The sequence below is a fragment of the Sciurus vulgaris genome (genome assembly GCF_902686455.1).
Source record: "Sciurus vulgaris genome assembly, chromosome: 10".
NCBI classification, from domain to species: domain Eukaryota; kingdom Metazoa; phylum Chordata; class Mammalia; order Rodentia; family Sciuridae; genus Sciurus; species Sciurus vulgaris.
This window is the reverse complement of record NC_136470.1, coordinates 69,753,796-69,759,800: the sequence shown is the minus strand read 5'-3', so window position 1 is coordinate 69,759,800 and position 6,005 is coordinate 69,753,796.

Below are 6,005 nucleotides of genomic sequence, written 5' to 3'. Positions count from 1 at the left end.
GTGCTGTACCACTGAGCTACATGCTCAGGCCTGTTTATTTTTAATTTTGAGACAGATTTTCATTAAGTTGCCCAGGCTAGCCTCAAACTTGAGATCCTCCTGCTTTAGTCTCCTGAATAAGTAGGATTATAGGCATGTGCCACCATGCCCAGCTGATGATTTATAATTTAAAATAATGTTAAGTGCTATGAGGTTCAGTTAAGAAAAAGACCAATATAAACCAGAAATCTGGAGAAAAGGGTGACAGGGGTATATTCCAGACTGAAGAAAAGGAAATGTTACAGTTAAGGAATATTGTGTTAGAGACATTAAAAAAGTAGGAGCCAGAGTTTGCAGTGTAGAATCTACATTGATAGTAGTGAAGGGTAAGGATACATGTTGAGAAAAGTTGGAAGATTAAAATGATGTTGATTAGCTAGGAATAGGCCATATCAATCAGAGGGGCTATTTAGACTATATTCCCTAATGGTGTAATCATTACTCTGTTTTGGTCTTATAAGGTCTATGTGGCCTACTTAAATTTTTACCTGACTCTAATCTTGCTGGTCTTTGAGGACTGGATGCCTGAAGGTCAAAAGTTTCTCTTCAGTTGGGCAGGCCAAAGCTGGCTGAGTCTAAGGTGGTTGTCAAAATGACTCAGACACCCCCTAACTTCATTATAAAAAAAGTCTGCCAATATTCTTCCCCTTTATTAACCTATCCTTCCCTTTCATTTTTTTCCTCTATATCTATAAATTTCCAACCCCCCAGGGAACAGTAGGTTGATTTGGAAGTTTATCTCCCGCTTCTCCCATTCTTGGCCAAGAATAAAATTCTCCTTTGCGGCTTAATCAGTGCTCAATCTTATTATTGGTTCCACAATCCTCACAGCCGGCCTTTGGAATAAAAAATTGGTAAAAACAGGGCTTTGTGGTACATGCCTGTAATCCCAGCAGTTTGGAAGGCTGAGACAGGAGGATTGCAGTTTTGAAGTCAGTCTCAACATTAGTGGGACCTTGTCTCAAAATAAAAAATAAAAAGGGTTGGGGATGTAGCTCAGTGGTAGAGCACCCCTGGGTTCAATCCCCAGTATTGAAAAAAAAAAACAAAAAAAAACTGGTGATGATACCACTTAGTTTGCGGGTGAGACTCACTTTGGGTGAATAGGCAGAAGAAGAAAAGACCCCAATAGTATATTGGACTGGACTATTTCAGGAATTCAAAGATGAGTCAAAATGTTTTCTTCTAGAAAGATGTGCAGTATTTCAAAATGAAGGGTTCATCAGAAGCACATAACTGAAGACAGCATGTACCACATGAGTGCCTCAATGACATTTCCTTTCAAAGTTAGTTGAAAGAGTGGAAAACAATTTTTCAAATTTAGTAAGATTTTTTTCCATAATCACAATTTTCTGTGATCAGAAGAAAATGGAAATCAACTTGTGTTATACTGTCTTTGAAATGAAAGTAAATAGTTTGTTTTTTTTTTCAGTCTTACAATGTTTATGTGTGTGAAAGAAGAGCAGTGAGAGGCTGAGTGGTAAGCAGGCCCTATACATAGGAGGAATAAACTTCCTCTGAATCCAAATCAGAATTGTTTCAGTTCCTTAATAGGTGAGATCATTTATTTTAGGGGTTGCTGTATCTGAATAAGCAGCATAATCCTCCTGGAGTTTACGAAAAACACGAATTTCTGGATCTTGTGCTAGCCGGTAGTTTAAAATATGTTAAATAGTAGCAACACTAAGTAACATAATTAAGCACTATTATTTGTTCAAATAAAAACAAGGCTTCTTCTATAAGGGATAATAATGCCCCTATTTTAGAGGAAATAAATACCTGTATAAGTAAAGAGACCAGTGGACATCATTTATTTACTCTTCAAAAAGTCTTGGTCAGATCTGAGTATGGTGGTACATGCCTGTAATTTCAGAAACTTGGGAGACTGAGGCAGGAGGATCAAAAGTTCAAGGCCAATCTCTGAAATTTAGCAAGACCCTTTCTTAGAATAAAAAGTAAAAAAAGAGCTGGGTGTAGCTCAGTGGTAGAGTCCCCTTGAGTTTAATTCCCATTACAACACACACACACACACACACACACACACAAAGTCTTTGCCAGATTTCTACACTGAAAATACATTTTAATTGATACATAATAATTGTACATATTTATGGAATGCAGTGTGATATATTTGTGTGTATATATGCCATTCAACCATCAAATCAAGGTAATTATTCATCACCTCAGACATTTATCATTTATTTTTGTTGGGAACATACAAAATCCCATCTTCTAGCTATTTCAAAATAGACAATAGGGCTGGGGATATAGCTCAGTTGGTAGAGTGCTTGCCTTGCAAGCACAAGGCCCTGGGTTCAAATCCCTAGCACCACAAAAAAAAAAAAAAAAAAAAAAAGAAGACAATAAATTATTGTTAACTATAATCACCCTACTGTGCTAGAACTTATTCCTCCTAAATGTAATTTTGTATGTTCTCTAACCTCTCTCTCCCTGAACCTCATTCCCTTTTGTTTCTGCTAACTACTATTCTTTTCTCTTCTTCTGTAAGATCAATTTTTTAGCTTCCACATATGAGTAAAAACATCACATTGCAAACATTTACAGTTTATCACCTCTGCCAGGTGCAATGGTACCTTGTAATCCCAGTGACTCAGGAGACTGAGGCAGGAGGATCACAGGTTTGAGGCCAGCCTCAGCAACTTTGTGAGATCCTGTTTTAAAATAAAAAATAAAAAGAACTTAGACTGTAGCTCAGTTGTAATTCATTCTTTAGTTCAATCCCCCAGTACCAAAGGAAAAAGAAAGTTTATCTTTTATAGAAAGTGTTAAATGGTCATTAAACTAGCTGAAGGTTGGGGTAAAATAGGCTCTTCTCTTTTAAAAATTAAATAATGAAATTTCCTGGGATTCGTGATAAATTGTTTTTTCTTAAGTTAAAACTAAATTACTTTGAATATAGTAAATTTTCTACTGTGACAAATAACAGCAAGACATGGGAAATTACTAAATCCCATCTTATTCCTTACCCCAGTCTTTCTCATAAAATGGCATCACCATTCTCCCAATTGTTCTCATTCTCTTTTTTACTTTTCCCCATCAGAAAGAAATCTTGCATTTCTTCAATTTTTGCTATATCACCTCTTCTACCGTATAAGTCCTCCTAAATGTCTTTGCTTCCATGGATTCAAAATTTGGTTCCACCATTAGTAGTTAGGTGACTTGCATAAGTACTTAACCTGTGTCTTATTTTCCCCATGTGAAAATGGAGATATAACAATAATACTTCCGTGGGATTAGCTTAGGATCAAACGATGTAGTATTTGGAAAGGTCTTCGAACAATGCCTTATACAGAGTAACCATTGTATGGGTATTCATTAAGTAAAAATAAATAATACTTTTCCTCCAAACATATCAATTAAAAGTTGTAAGAGTAATTTTAAATTGTATCACTTGCTTGCTTGAATTCCTTATTGGTTTCCTGCTGCACTTAAAATGCATATATTGACCAGGCACACCTGTAGTTCAGATGATTCCAGAGGCTGAGGCAGAAGGATCTTAAATTTGAGCCCAGCTTCAGCAACTTAGCCAGGCCCTAATCAACTTAGCGAGACCTGTCTCAATATAAAATAAAAAGGGCTGGGGATGTAGCTCAGTCGAACAGTGCCCCTGGGTTCAATCCCCAGTGTCTCCCCCCACTAAAAGCAAATACTGTGGTTTATTTCATTTCATTTTTTTAATCTTTTGAGTTAGGGTGCACTAAGTTGTAGAGGTTGGCCTCAAATTTGTAATTCTCCTGCCTCACTCTCCCCGGGGCTGGGATTACAAGTATATACCACCAGGCCAGGCCCAAATATAAAAGCACATGCCAGTGTCTTAAATCCATTTCATGTTACACTGTCTTTGCTTATCATGATTCAGTCATACAGGAGGTTGCTTGTATGAAAGTGCTCAGATTTCTGCATAAATTTTTTTTCTATTTCTATTTGAACTGCTTATCTTTTTTCCCCTTTCTGTACCTATGTAGTCGGGGGTACGGGGACACTATTACTCAGCTACATCCTCAGTCTTTATTTATTTTTATTCTGAGGCAGGTTCTTACTAAGTTGTCCAGGCTGGCCTCAAACTTGTGATCTTCCTGCTTCCTCCTCCTAAGACACTGGGATTACAAATGTGCACCACTGTTCCTGGCAAGACAGCTTTTCTCTTACGTTTTTGCATTACTGGTTACTTCCAAACCTTTAGGTTTCTACTGAACATCTTTGCCTCAAAGAGATCTCCCCCCAAAATAGCACCCTCCTTATTTTTTACCTCAGTTCCTTGTTTGTCTCTTTCATGATACCTATAATTTGTAATTGTTTTATATATTAAAATATTTCCCTTATTAGAATGTAAGCTTCAGGAGGGCAGGGATGTACCAGTTTTGATCACTAACACAGTGTCTAGTACACAGTAGGAACTAAATAATTAATTGCTGAATGAAGGAAGGATGCTGGTGAGTCATCTGAAAAGCATCAAAGGAATTTTAATGTAGCAAGTTAGGAAGCAGCTAACAGCAAATATTAAAATAAATGTAAAGAACTCCTAATGACAAGAAGTGAATACAATGCAAATTTGTAATAATCTATATTGGGATTTATATATTCATGAATGAAGACTGATATATTAGGATACTATAAATATTGGAATATTACTAACTTTAGTGGTTTTGATTAGCAGTCATTCTGGCTCTGCTTAGCTGGGTTATTTTTAACAGAGTACTTAACTACTTTTCCTTTGTGAAATGAAAACTATGGTAGCATCTATCAAAGCATTATGAGACTTATCTCCCTCACCTCCTCCTTACTAGAAATTCAACCCGCGGCTTTATACATGCTAGGCAAGAATTGTACTGCTGAACTTCACCCCCAGCCCAGCCCTACAAGATTTAACTGAAATGTGTAAAGTTACTACTCTAGTGTTTGGCACAGCAACAATTCTCAATAAAAGTTGACTAATCATGTAATCAATATAAGGGGATTTCTCCCCCTCCCTCCGCCCCCCGTACTGGGAATTGAACACAATGGTGCTTTACTACTCGGGTACATTCCCAGTCCTTTTTATCTTTTGAGACAGGGTCTCACTAAATTGCTGAGGCTGGCCTAGAACTTGCAATCCTCCAAGTAGCTGGGATTACAGGCTAGTGCCACTGCGCCAGAGGCTTTGTCTTTAAGGGCTTTGCCTGTGGAGTGATAGATCTTACATAAATGCTCCTTTTAATACTCTTACTCCTCTAATACCAAACTCTTGGGAGTTCCTGAACTCATCAGGATTGAACCGGAGGCCTGGTGCATGCCAAGCCCCAGCTGTATCACTGAGCCCTTCTTACCTCTTTATCTGCCACTTCCTCTCCATGGGGAAATCCATTCTCTCGCAAAACTGCCTACTCATTCATGGAGTCTTGGCTTAAACCCCAAGTTCTCGACAAAGCTTTATTTGTTAACTCCACACCATCCCCGATTCACTACCAGGATGGTTCATTACCATCTCTGGACCCTGGATATGTTACATTTATTGTAATAAATCCAAATTATTGTGTTTTCCTGGCATCTGGTCCCTTCTGTAGATTCTAAGCTTCTGTGGTATTCACTTTTTAATCCTAGCATAATCTAGTCCTTTACAGAAAGCGCAGGGTTGGATGCTGAAAAACTACTGAGACCCCTTTACTAGGTAGCGATGGGACCTTAGGTGACGTCTCCCAGCCCTCATTTGTGAAATGGGGCAACAACTTATACATGGCTATTCGTTGTAGTATTTGAGATAAGAACGTCTAATTGACAGACCCTCGAGTAGGAAATACACTAGCCAGCTCCGGCGGGGAAGGCGGGACGGCGCCCTCTGGTCGGCGAGTCCCACTGCGCAAGCGCACGCGGGAGACTGTAGGGCTGCTCCTCCCGCTGTGAGTGTAGTTCCGGGGCCCCCGGCGGCTGGGGCGGGCAGCAGTCGCAGAGTTGACGTCATCGCCGTG